General features: G+C 39.6%; 1 pseudogene; it reads left to right on the top strand.

Moving 5' to 3' along the window:
* The first annotated feature begins 7436 nt into the window (after positions 1-7436).
* On the top strand, positions 7437-7964 carry LOC103298785 (60S ribosomal protein L29-like; annotated as a pseudogene).
* The last annotated feature ends 6810 nt before the right edge of the window (positions 7965-14774 follow it).

Genomic DNA, 14774 nt, shown 5'->3' with positions numbered 1-14774 from the left:
AATACACTATAGATTCAGAGAAAACCATAATTTGGTACCCACTGAGAGTCTGTTTTAACCCCATAGCTCATGATGCAATTCCCGTGACCTGGCAAACAGGTAGTTGTGTTATTATTTTTGTTCATAACGTATAGTCAGCTTATTCTGAAATCTAGTCATATATTTGATTGCTTCCTCCCCCCTCCCCCCCCACCGCCGCCATAGTGAATTCCACAGGCAGGAGCTCCACGCTATCAAAAGTGATATTCAACTAAAGGGGTTCATGAAGAGAGAGAAAGTTTCTCAAGTTAATTTCTCAGAATGCCCTAAGCCCCAGGCATCCCCCTCCCAATGATCTCTGCAGCTGTTTAACACTGCTGGACTAGCTGAGCCTTGGTGAGTTGGCTGCCTCCCCCTATGGCAATATTTCCTTTTCAAAGGACGGTTGCCATGGTTGTATAATTTTGTGCAGGGAGTGGGAGCCTTTGTGATTGACCAAGCTGTGCTGAAAGATAACAAGCACAAAAACAACAAGTTAAAGCCGAAGAAAACTTTGTCAAACTCTCAGTTGAAAGTTGGAAGGAAGAGTTCTTCCCACAGTGAAAACGTGTTGCATTTTTAAGCATATCAAACTGCAAGGAGCTCACAACATTTAAAAGGTTTTAGTAAATTTGGTCAGACCTCTCAGGCTTCAAGTGGACATATGGAAAAGAGAACAACTCTGGATAGATATAATTAGTACAAAGCAGGGAAACAGAGGAATGGACTAAAATTCCTGGCTCATTAACTGTCATCTTGTATCATATAAATGCTTGGTGCCCTAAGTTGATACCCTATCATTCACTCTGACATTCTCATTTGTGTCTGCTATTCTTCATATCAGGCAATTCCTTCCACCTAGACTTTCCTATCTAGATGTGAGCAAAGTTTTGGGCTCAAATCTCCTAAGACATTCTTGCAAATTAAATAGTAAAACACTGACTGTCGGAAGGCAGTATTGGGCAGATATAAAGATGCTGGAAGAACTGTACTCAAAGAATGTTGATCAACAATAGAACCTCTACTTACCGAGCCACCTACTGTGTGTCAAAAACTGTGCTGGTGCATTTGGTTACATTATCAAATTAACCCTTTTTACATGCATGTCAGTTGCCAACCAGTTTATCTTTTATCTTTTTTGTGTGTACTAAAATAACTCTACTTTTCTTCAAGGTTCCTCTGTTTCCTATTAAAAAGGCTCCATTGCATCTAGTCATGGCCATGTGCATAGTTCTGGTCAGTGAGACAGAGATGAAAGTTTCTGGGGGAAGGTTCCCTTGCAGAAATTTAACTTCATAAATGAAAAGACAAATCCCTAGGAAGATAAAGTTTTGCCTTTGTTTCTTAGCTGTTTTTTGTTTTTTTTATTCCTTCTTCTCAGCTCAGATAAAAGGAGGAGCAGCCAGCTTTGGTGAAACCACACAATAAGGAGGGGAAAGTGAAATTATGAACTAAGCTTGAATTTTATTTATTTATTTATTTTAAAAATATATACATACATTTTATTGATTTTCCACAGAGAGGAAGGGAGAGGGATAGAGAGCTAGAAACATCAATGAGAGAGAAACAGCGATCAGCTGCCTCCTGCACATCCCCTACCGTGGATATGCCTACAACCAATGTACATGCCCTTGACCGGAATCGAACCTGGGATCCCTCAGTTGACAGATCAACGCTCTATCCATGGAGCCAAATCAGCTTTGGCTAAGCTTGAATTTTAGATGACTTTTTGGGCAGTTCCACCAGCTCTGAATTCTCTACCAACTGCATTTTTGTTATATAAAAATATAATTTTACCTAAGTCTTTTTGTTGTTGCTAAGCTTTCTGCTACTCCCAGTGTAATGCACTTACTCATACATACATCATTATGACTCTCTGAGCTATGTAATAATATACCACAGCTCAGAAATAGGAAGGGGGAAGAGGGACTTAACACACTCTTTATAACTCTATATCCTATTTTTTTAATTCACTTCTTAGGGTCTTATATAACTTAACTTTTTTTTTTTTTTTTTTTGCTAGTGACTTAAATGGAGAGATAGAAGAGTCAGTCATGACATTTGCAGTTTCCCAACGCTTGAATGATAGCTAATACACCACAGTCTGAGACTGCAAATGTCTTGACATATTGAATTTCCTGTGTCAAGCTTCTACCATTGGTTGAATTTATACTAAAATAATTCATGGTTTGATAAGCTTATTAGAATCCAAGAGGAGATATTGAGTAGGTAGCTGAATATAGTGGTCTGGAATTCAGAAAAGAGACCTGTGGTGAAAATATAAATTGACTCATCAGTGACATATAGATTTTAAACCTTATGACTGGGTGAGATCACAAATGATAAGAAAGTAAATAGAAAAGGAAATAGAAAATAGGACTAATAACTGAAGCCTAGTCTTCCATAATAATGTTGTTGATAAGGGTAAAATATAGAACAAAGGAACCATGAATGTGGTATCCAGGAAAATAAGTGATCAAATTATATGATCTATGATGTCAAATGCTATTTATTTGTCAAGTAAGATAAAAAATGAATTGACCATTGGATTTAACCACATAAAGAATTTGGGTAGGGTGACCATCCACCCTAATGTGCCCCTGGCACTACCAGTTTGTACCTGTTGTCTTGATTTAATTAATAATAATATTCTTTTATTCTTTTTTGTTGTTGTTGTTAATCCTCACCAGAGGATATTTTTTCCATTGATTTTTTTAGAGAGAGGAAGGGAGTGGTGAGAGAAAGAGAGAGAGAGAGGAAAAGAGAGAGAAACATTGATGTGAGAGAGACACATGAATTGCTTGCCTCCCTCACATGCTCCGACCAGGGCTGGGGATCAAACCTGCAACTCAGATACATGACCTGGATCAGAAATTGAACCCACAACTGGTTGGTGTGCGGGCCAATGTTCTAATCACTGAGAAACACTGGCCAGGGATATAATTAATTTTTAAAGGTCATATATTGAATCCACATGAAATGTCATTGTCTTTTTTATGAGATAAGACTTTACTGCTGAGCAATAGCTATTTGTCCCAATATCATTAAAACCCATGTTAAGGTGATTATTTGCAGTCTTTTATAATACATTAAATCTCTGGTATAAAAATGTTTATGATATAGACTCTTTATACCCATAAACATACCAATTGACCAAGCTGTGCTGAAAGATAACTAGAGGCCTGGTGCATGAAATTCGTGCACGGGGGAGTGGGGTGTCCCTCAGCCCAGCCTGCACCCTCTCCAATCAGGGACATCTCTCTCACAATCCAGGACTGCTGGCTCCCAACTGCTCCCCTGCCAGCCTTTTTGCCCCTAACTGCCCTCCCCTGTAGGCCAGGTACCCCCCAACTGCTCTCCCCTGCAGGCCTGGGTCCCTCCCAACTGCCCTTCCCTGCAGGCCTGGTCGCCCCCAACTTCCCTCCTCTGCCGGCTTGGTCACCCCTAACTGCCCTCCCCTGCAGGCTTAATTGCCCCCAACTGCCCTCCCTTGCAGGCCTGGTCCCTCCCAACTGCCCTCTCCTGCTGGCCATCTTGTGGCAGCCATCTTGTGTCCACATGGGGGCAGCCATCTTTGACTACATGGGGGCAGCTATCTTGTGTGTTGGAGTGATGGTCAATCTGCATATTACTCTTTTATTAGATAGGACTAGAGGCCAGGTGCATGAAATTCATGCACAGGGGGTGTGTGTCCCTCAGCCCAGCCTGCACCCTCTCCAATCTGGGACCCCTCAAGGGATGTCTGACTGCCCGTTTAGGCCCAATCCCCAGTCAGACATCCCTACCACAATCCAGGACTGCTGGCTCCCAACTGCTCGCCTGCCTGCCTGCCTGATTGGACCTAACCACTTTTGCCTGCCAGCCTGTTCACCTTCTAACCACTCTCCTGCCAGCCTGATCCATGCCTAACTGCTCCCCTGCCGGCCCAATTGCCCCTAACTGCTCTCCCCTGCCAACCTGGTCGCCCCTAGCTGCCCTCTCCTGCTGGCCTGATTGCCCCTAACTGCCCTCCCCTGCCAGCCTGGTCACCCCTAACTGTCCTTCTCTGCAGGCCTGGTCACCCCTAACTGCTCTCCCCTACTGGCCCGATTGCCCCTAACTGCCCTCCCCTGCCAGCCTGGTCACCCCTAACTGTCCTCCCCTGCTGGCCTGGTCTCCCCTAACTGTCCTCCCCTGCAGGCCTGGTCCCCCCCAACTGCCCTCCCCTGCAGGCCTGGTCCCCCCCAACTGCCCTCCCCTGCAGGCCTGGACCCCCCAACTGCCCTCCTCTGCTGGCCCTGTCACCTCTAACTGCCCTTCTCTGCAGGCCTGATTGCCCCCAACTGCCCTCCCCTGCCAGCCATCTTGTGTCCACATGGGGGTGGTCATCTTGTGTGTTGGAGTGATGGTCAATTTGCATATTACCTCTTTATTAGATAGAATTTATTTATGTATGTATATGTGGAAATGTTTATTTAGTTCTTTCTTTCAATACATTCAGTTAGTTCCTGCTAAGTGCTAGACATAATGATATGCATTACTCCATAATGGTTAACAAAATGAACATGGTTTGTACTCTTATGGAAATTGGAGCCTACTTAAATTCTAAAAAGGTAATCAAATAAATATATAATTTAAAAGTACTGTAAGTGTTCTGAGGAAAACATAAATATGCTTTGACACACTATTGAAGCAGGAGGGAGACCTATAAATGTAGCTCTCCTCTGAGGAGGAAATCATTTACACCTACATCTAGATTATAAAATTGAGGATTACAAAGGTGGGTGGAAGAGTGTTCTAAGTGTATGGAACAGCATGCCACAGATAAAAGGTGTTTCAGAAAAAGGTCAAACAATGATTTTTGCTCACCAACCAAATAAGCTGCCACATAGGGATTGATCTTTGGTTCATTGATTTCAAGTCGACCAGTTTACTGTATTGCTATGATGTTTGATGTATTTTCAAAAGTAAATAAAGTCAAAGTTTATAGTGAAGGTCACATTTTTATATGAATTGTAGTTATTGTGACCAACTCTCCTTTATTTAAAATCCAATCCAATGATTTCAGCTGGTGTGCCTCAAAAATGTTTAAAACATGCAATACTTGACTATTTAACCAGGGCCACTGACCTCTTTTCCCTTAGATTGTCAAATAATAATAAGAAAAATGACAACAGCTAACACAACAATAGCCGTCTGGTGTGAAAGCCCTATTTTGCACCATAAACCTACAGGTCATATAACAGAGTTGCATCATATTGATCACATATCATAATAAGTTTTCATATGATTGGTTAATTCTTGGTACCAGAACGTCTTATATACAAGTATAGGTACCTGTATTTTTAAAAAGTCACTTTGGAACAAAGCAGTAAGTAATCACTTTTTTTTTTTTGTAAATCAATCAAAATTATACTTATTTTTTGTCAGATCAACAAAAATTATGTTTTTTGGTGTGACACAGAATTAGATTGTGTTGCCATAATATAAAAAAAAAAAGGTTGAATATCCCTGATCTAATCCACTCTTCATGCTGGGATTTAAGCATGGACTCAAATTTGGAAATTAAGATGTGAAGGGAAGTCTACTAGGTGGCTTTTGTAAAATTGTTTTCCAACTTCTGAGGAAGAGTCATGGAAACAGAAAGATTCTCTGTGCTTAGGTACCTGACTGTAACTACTGACCTCAGGCAGGTGCTTGCTGTCAGCTTGAGGGTAAGTCAACACGTGGGAGAGCAGAACAATGACACTGCAGAATAGCAGGGCCAGAGCCTTATTGTGGCTGAATCTGCCAAACCTCTGGGTTTATTTTTAAGTGCATAAGTCATTTCCTTTAAGTGAACTCATTTGTACTTGAGTTTTTTCTGTTTTTGCAGTTAAAAGCATTCTAATAGTTCTAACATTTATAGTTCAAGTCTGAGGCCTGAAAAGGGGGAGTAGATTTATCAAAGAAGAGTAGCTGATAACTTCAACATTCTCCATCCCTCTTGACCCAGACAAACATGTCTACATAACATTTCTTAAAATTATTAGGTAACAATTATGAATTGTAATGCTTTCTGACTACCATATTTTGTCAGTCTTTATTATGATATCATGGAATTTTATTCATTATTTCTTTGTCTTTATAACTAAGCCTGGCCAACATGAATTGGGCATTTCCTTAAAGTTACATTCCCTCACTGCCTATTACATGAGCAGACGTGGAGTAAAATAGAGTTTACTTTTTCACCATAGAGCTAAGACTTACAGTGGAGAGTGGGATTAAGCTGAGCTGCACAGTAGAGACTCCTTCCTTTCCTGTGATCTTGCTCTGTACCTATATCTCCCAAAGTTCTGTACTCCCCTTGTGCTTGCTGCTAAGTGAGAGTCCATGTCATTTTCATCACAATCATTAATTGCCACTCACATATTCTAACAGTCTTCACTTACATACTTTAGTTACTGCTTGTTAGACTTGATATTGAACCTTGTGTGTGTGTGTGTGTGTGTGTGTGTGTGTGTGTGTGTGTGTGTGTGTGTTACTGTTTTCAGAAGAATAGATGTCTCCTTTTTTTATGTACCTTCTTTTTCTGGGTTGTTTTTCTGCCTTCTTAGTGATAGAGATCTAGCAAGAGTACCTTTTGTTAAAATGCATGCCAAAAAGTATTTTAATATTTTTTATATTTAGAAGATGTACTACTGAGGTAATTTCAATTTTTTTTACTGTTCTTTTGTGAAAATATTTGCTGGAGTGTTTATGACAACTTTTTGACTTGTAACTTTAAATTTTCATGGACTTTAGTAATTTGTTTGTTTTTAAATGTGTTTTTATTTATTTCAGAGAGGAAGGAAGAGGGAGGAGAGATAGAAACATAAATAATGAGAGAGAACCATTGTTTGGCTGCCTCCTGCACACCCTACACTGGGGATCAGGTCCACAACCCCGGCATGTGCCCTGACCAGGATACGAACCATGACCTCCTAGTTCATAGATTGATGCTCAATCACTGAACCATGACAGCCAGGATGACTTTAGTTTTAATTCAATTACATAAAACCAAAATTCACCATCAAATGAAATTCTTATACACAGGAAACAATCCCACAGTTTGTTTTGTTGATCTCTGAGACATTTTCAGAAATCATATGTTACAAATAGCTGATTAGCCATATCAATTTTTTGGTATATCACTGTCTTTATATTGTGAAATCCCAAGTAGTAGGTGTAAAAGTGGTTAAATGAGCATCCAACTTATCACTAGGAAGAATCATGCTGGGGTGTTTGTTATCTTAGGAATTTAATTAGTATATCTGAATACTAAGACAAATGAAAATTGGTAGCCGGCAGAAGGTACCTTACATGTGGTGATTATTAATAGCTGTTAAGAATATATGGATGCTCTTTCGCTTTTGGTCCCAGGTGCTTCTGCAGCTGTGGGCTTTAGTTTTAGTGCAGAGATGGCCAAGTCCAAGAATCACACCAGGCACAACCAGTCCCGAAAATGGCATAGAAATAGCATCAAACCCCTATCACAAAGATACAAATTTCTTAAGGGGGTAGACCCCAACTTCCTAAGGAACCTGTGCTTTGCCAAGAAGCACAACAAGAAAGGCCAGAAGAAGATGCAGGCCAACAACACCAAGACCATGATCGCATGTGCTGAGGTTATCAAGACCCTCATCAAGGCCAAGGAGGTCAAGCCCAACCTCCCAAAGCAACTGCAAGCTCGGTCGACTTGCCTACGTCGCTCACACCAAGCTTGGGAAGTGTGAGCCCCCAACACCGAGGGTCTCAGGCTCTGCAGGCCAAAGGCCAAGGTCAATGCCGAAACCAAGCCTCAGGCTGTGGGTGTGGTTGCTCCTCAGGCTCCCACTCCCAAAGGTGCCCAGGCCCCCAAGAAAGGCTCCACAGTAGAGGCCTCTGTCTGCCGATATGAGGATGGAAGGACTGAGGTGACCCCTGGGCTGCTGTGTGCATGGAGCTGATGTCCTCCTGTGCTATTTGTACAAATAAACCTGAGGCAGGGGGGAAAAAAAGAATATATGGATGGCCCTGGTGAGCGTGTTTCAGTTGCTATAGTGGAGTCCCATACATCAAAAGGTGGCAGGTTCGGTTCCCCATTAGGGCACATACCCAGGTTACAGGTTCAATCCTCGGTCTTTTGGAGGCAACAATTGATGTTTCTCTCTCACATTGATTTTCCCCCCTCTTCTTCCCTTTCTCTAAAATTAATAACAAAAAGAATACATGAGCTGAAAGTAGTAAACAATTGAATTTTTTTTTTCATTTAAATCATTCTGTTTGGTGGATTCAAATTTTCAATCTAAAAATTTTAGAGGTCTAGTAGAACTTTTCTACTTTACAAAAGGAGAAAGAATAGCCCAGGGAGAAAAAATGTTTTCTTCTGATAAGTAATGAGAAGAACAAGTAATATTAATTTTCTCTTAATTGCAAATGTGCTGATGGAAAAACAGCATAAACTCAACGTCTTTTTGAAAAGTGAAGAAAAATAATTTAAAAGTTAAAAAGTCACCAGTCCTTTATTGGAATTTTTAAAACCACCTTTGAAATGGGATTGGAATAATAACATGTAAATAATGAGACTAATGGGAGATCCCCAAAATGTGGTAGCCCTAGATGACAGAATTTGGGTAGGCTATAGTTTAAATTATGTGATATTTGAATTGCATATCTCCTCCTGAAGAGGATTTCAGTGTGAAAACAAATTGAGAAAAACCTTAAAAATAGTCTGCTAATGCATCAAAATCTTATATGAAAGTCAGCATAACAATTGGCCTTAAATTGTACCCAAATATATTAATTTAGTTCATAAATTCATCTTAATCCATTTCTATATTTTCCAGGAAGAAAAATTAAAGTCTTCCCCTGGCTATTTTGTAACTTTTCCATTACTGTATAAAAAAGCTGTTAAGTCAAATAGATTATTTTCTGGAAACAAGTTATTGATGATCATTTAAAAATCACTGATGTATATGGATTGTGCTTTAACATCTTACTTCTGGAAATGTAGATACAAAATGAAGTGGTTGTGCAATGGCCTGAAGGAAAAAGTGTTGTGTGCTGTGTGAGCAAGATTCTTAGAGGCAAAGAGACATGGAAGGACAGGAAAATAAGAAATGTAATGTTTTAAACATGTGGCCCTTAAATTATTAATTTGTGAATTGAATATGGCATTCCTAGGATAAAAATGCTAAAAAGCAGCTTCAATATCCTTTCAAGAAGACATCATTGAACAGAAGGGTCTGGCTCTTGTGTGTCCTACTTCAGGTTTATAAAGCTCATATATAATTTGCTATATGTTATTTAATTATCTATGTTTTTCTTTTCATATGTTTATTGGTCCTTTGTGATTTCTTAACTGTGAATACCTCATTCATATTATTTACTCATTTTAATGGCTTGTTAGTCTCATCTTTTTCATCATTAGCATTTTTTGTATTTATATATTCATATAAACATTAAAATCATTCTGTCTAGTATTTTTTTAAAAAAAACCCTGCAAGTTCTATTTCTAGGAAAAGGTGGGCTAGATTATTTGGAGGAATCATTCTGCTAGAAATATCAAAATAGTTAGATATAAGTATTTAAAAATAATTTTAACCACATTGGCAGGTGTTGTTGTGTGGTTAGAACATTGGCCCAAGCACCTAAGGGTCCCAGGCTCGATTCCCAGTCAAGGGCACATATCTGGGTTGCAGGTTTGATCGCTGGCCCAGGTCAGGCAGTGTGGGAGGCAACCAAACAATGTGTCTCCTTCACATCAATGTTTCTCTCTCTCTCCCACTCCCTTTGCTTCTTCCACTCTCTCTAAAAAAATCAATGGAATAAATTTTATTTTAACCATAAAAGATATCCAGCAAGGCAAAACATCAGTAAAATCACTTGTTGAAGGGCATTTGAGATGCTGTAATAACTATGTATGGTGCCAGGTGGTATTGAGGGCAATAATCGGAGTAGTATATGATTGTCTAGCCACTATGCTGTACACCTAAAACTAATACAAAATAATATTGAATGTAAACTGTAATTGAAAAAAAATTAATATACAAAAAAAGTGATAGGAAATGCTCTGATTAGAAACATTATAAAAAGAAGGAAGAATAAATGGGAAGATATAGACTGACTTTGAGGATCCAATTATAAGCAGTGGGTTCTGATTAAAAAAAAAACACCTCTGTATTTTACTTCTCACAGAGCAATTGATTTATGCATAGATTATATGTCTATACATAATGTAAAATACTCTATGTGTATATTATTACTTAGTAGATACTTGAATCTGATATTACTCCTCAGTGCTCAATATAACCAATGGTGATGTTCATATTTATTAATTTTTATTATATGCTAGTCACTTCATTAGGAATTGTGAGTGTATTAACTTGTATAATCTACCCAGTAATTAACAAAATAATACTGGTTTTCTTTGCAATTTATACTTGAATTCTTGATCTTCATAAGTTTAAGTAAGTTTCCCAACTATAGTAGTCTTCCTTATATGTGGTGTTGCTTAGTTTTAGTTACCTGTGGTTAACCAAGGTCAGAAAATATTAAATGGAGAATTTCAGAAATAATTCATAAGTTTTATATTGTGTGAAGTTTGAAGTAGAGTGATGAAATTTTGAGCATTCCTGCTCTGTCTTGCCTGGGATGTAAATCATTTTTTTGTCCAGTTATCCACCAATTAGACATTTAGGAGTCTACTTTGTTGTCATAATGGTCATCAGAGAAAGAGAGAGAAAGAAAATGAGAGAGAGAGAGAGAGAGAGAGAGAGAGAGAGAGAGAGAGAGAGAGAGAGAGAGGAGAGAAACCACATTCATATAACATTTATTACAGTACACTATTAAAATTGTTTTATTTCATTATTAGTTACTAGAGGCCTGATGCATGAAATTTGTGCATGGGGGGAGGTCCCTCAGCCCGGCCTGCACCCTCTGCAATCCAGGACCCTTGCAGGATTGGGCCTAAACCGGCAGTTGGACATCCCTCTCGCAATCCAGGACTGCTGGCCCTAACTGATTGCCTGCCTGCCTGCCTGCCTGGTTGTCTCTAACCACTCTACCTGCCTGCCTGATCATCCCTAACCTCTCTGTGTGTCAGCTTGATCACCCCTAACTGCTCCCCTGCTGGCCTGATCACCCCTAATTGATCCCCTGCCTGCCTGATCACCCCTAACTGCTTCTGCCTTGGCCTCCACACCCAGGACCCAGGCTTCCCTCCCTCTGGCTGGCCACAGGCACCCGGGACATCTGGTGGCTTGGGGATGCCTGGAAGCTCTGCCTGGGATGGCTGCAGGAGCCCAGGACCCCAGGCGGCTCTGCCCAGGCTGGCCGCAGGCACCCAGGACTCTTGGCGGTTCAGCCCGGGCCAGCTGCAGGAACCCGGGACCATGGGTAGCTTCTCCTGGGACTGTGGGTGGCTTTGTCTGGGCAGGCTGCAGCCGCAGGCACGTGGGATCATGGGCAGCTTTGTCTGGGCCTGGCTTTGTCAGGAAGGAGGTCTGGAAGACACCCGTTCTAATTAGTATATTACACTTTTATTAGTATAGATTGTTGTTAATCACTTACTATGCCTAATTTATATATTAAACTTTGTTATAGATATGTATGTATAGGCACTATCTGTGGTTTCAGGCATAAACTGGAGGTCTTGGAATGTACCCTCCAGGAATAATGGGAAACTACTAATAGTTTGTAAATTAGGTAACAATCATTTATATTCAGTTATTCATCTTGATCATAGAGTTTGTATGTTTAACTCCTCTTCATGCTGTGCTGACACTTTAATTGGTTAAGTAATCGTTTGGTCACTCTAGATTATGACAGACAAAGGGGGAATATCAGAGACTCCTCAACTTTTTTGTCAATTTTCTGTTAAAATGTACAGAAATATGCACATATAAAAGAATTCATTAAAACAGTATGTGAAACTAATGACAATAAATAGTGATAGAGTCAAACTTGTTCTGGGGAGGAGCTAATAAATAGGATTTAAATCCTACTAATAATTAGGGCTTCTGACCTATCCAGAACAGGAAACATAGTGGGCAAACTGAGAAACTAGACAGGGTACTGAACTACCGATAAAAGTGTACTGGACTAAATACAAAATCCTGTCCTAACTCAGGTAACAAGTAAAATAATGACTGATCATACTTTGCTCAATTAGACTGCACTTAATTATAAATAAACAAATAAATTTTAAAAAAGGAAAGGAAACATTTCTTACCAGATTGATTTAAAAAATTACATGCAATCAAATAACAATAATTTAATAATAACAGTAAATTGTTTTGCTTCATTCTTTAAAAATTTATACCAGTTGACATTTGCAGAGCAAGATAATAAACTTTTATCATCAATAGCTGGAATTAAATATTTATTATTAATAAGAAGTTTTATTTTTCAGTTTGGTTCAATATTGTTGACTATTAAAGTTTTGCTTTTCTAAATGCATGTAGTGTTTGTGGCAGTATATATGATCAACTTTGATAATTATTCAATGGAGGCTTCCAAAGACATATCAATTATGTAGAAATCAGAGTTTAATAAATACACATGAAAGCTATATTATGAGTCATTACCTCAAATGCTTTATATTCTACTAGAGATTCATGCACTAGGGGGGCGGGCCCTCAGCCCTGCCTACACCCTCTCACAATCTGGGACTCCTTGGGGAATGTCTGCCTGCCACTTAGGCCCTATTCCCCTAGGGATCGGGCCTAAGCCAGCAGTTAGACATCCCTCGCACAGTCCAGGGCTCTCACAGTCTGGGACTCCTCACTCCTTACTGCCCGCCTGCAGCAGCAGAGGTGAGCCCCGCTTCTGGCTGAGCGGTGTTCCCCCTGTGGGAGCACACTGACCACCAGGGGGCAGCTCCTGTGTTGAGCGTCTGCCCCCTGCTGGTCAATGTGCATCATAGCAACCAGTCATTCTGCTGTTTGGTCATTTTGCATATTATGCTTTTATTATATAGGATTTTTTAACCAACTTGATCTTTCAAGCTCTGTGAAATCTCTCAATATAAACATTTCTATCACCTTCTCCTCATATTTATAACATTTTTCTCTCTATGTTTTGGTACTTTTTCGTTTGGAGAATATAGTTTTAGGACAGTTAAAGTTAAATTTGTTAGGACTATAGGACAATACAATCCTTAATGGCCATTATGTAATCTTCCTGTCACAGGAGAATGAAAGACCAGGAAAAACTCACTGGACACCAGGAGTCAGAAATTGAAACTGTCCTGAAGGCACCTGATGGCACACCTGCATCCCATCTGCTTTATAAACTCACCAACTCAGCCCCCAGAACTACTGAAGACAAGAGCTTACCACCCGTGATTGAATATAAGGATGAAACTCCAGCTCCTGGGTGTCCCCTTGACCCATCAACCTAATGTCCCCTTGGCTTGGTGCTGTACAGCCCTTTCCTTTGGATATCCCATCCCCATCTCCTTCCCCTGAAAAAATCCGATTTTCTTTATCCTCCATCTGAGATGGCTATTTAGCCTACCTGCACACCACCATGCTAACCTACCATGTTTACCTTTCAAAAATACGTATATTAACATCAGCAGAGTAAAAATTTACTCTTAATATTTTAATAATTTTAATTCAAATTATCTTTTTGTATTAGTGTTAATAACGTTCCTTTCTTTCTCTTGTCTGGCATACCTAACAAATCTCAGGCTTTTTTATTTTCTGGTTAATTAAATATGTTGCATTTCAGTGATAGATATTCTAATTTCTGTTTCAAGATAGTGATCTGAACACATACTTTACTCATACCCTCCTCCACCAAGTACCTAGAAAAAACCACGTAACTAACAAAGTATTAAAGAGAAAACCACAGGCCCTAAACTTGTGCTAAAGCCCATGATACCAAACATAGATTTCAAATCTGACCTAGTTGTTCTTTCAACCTCTACCAGAAACATAATCTTAATCAACCAGTGAAGAATTTTCTGGTCTGTACCAATTTTTTCACACGGGTCTTCTCTAAGCCCTCATAGAAAGAAGAGGCAATCTGCATGATAAAACACTTGCCACTTTCTTCCCTGAAAAAGATAGTGTTCTGGTCTAAAAATTCTTTCTTTATTTTTGTCAATACCTCCTTTGCCCTTCCCTCCTTCCTATAAAAACCTCCAATTTCACATAAGCCTTATATGAATGCCTTTGCAGACGTGAGATGGGATGCTGCCTGATTTCATGAATCACCTAACAAAGCCAATGAGATCTTCAAATTTACTCAGTTGAATTATTTTTTTAACCAAGAAAATACATAGGTTCTCTCACTGCACCAGAAGTTATAGCCAGTTCCTGAAAGTTAGAAAAAAATGAAAGAAATAAACCTCAGCAAAGGACACAAACAGGAAAATACCACTATGAATGGTGCCTGGAGTTTGTTGAAGCCAAAGAAAGAAGAGACTCCAGTGGTTAGGCCACAGGTTTTCAAAAACCTCCTACATTCTACCTTTCTCATTGTGTATGCTAGGTATTAAGCACTGGGTTGCTTGCCTCTGCAAATTCTCAAAACATACAAATCTCTATTATGGATGAAAAGGGGCCACTTGCTAATCTGACTAGCTCAGAGAAGACCTGCCTGGCGGCCTTGCTTGCTCAGACCTAAAGTAACCACAAAGGAAGGTCTGAAATTACACCTATTTTTAACTAAAAGCTGTTTATGGTGGGTAGTCGTGTCCTAGGTTAGCATCTTCCCTGACAAAGGTAAATCTTTACCCTACCTGAGCCTCCAATTGTCTATTGCAGTGA

Source organism: Eptesicus fuscus, chromosome 7 (genome assembly GCF_027574615.1).
Source record: "Eptesicus fuscus isolate TK198812 chromosome 7, DD_ASM_mEF_20220401, whole genome shotgun sequence".
Taxonomy (NCBI): domain Eukaryota; kingdom Metazoa; phylum Chordata; class Mammalia; order Chiroptera; family Vespertilionidae; genus Eptesicus; species Eptesicus fuscus.
This window is presented reverse-complemented; position numbering and strand designations above follow the sequence as displayed.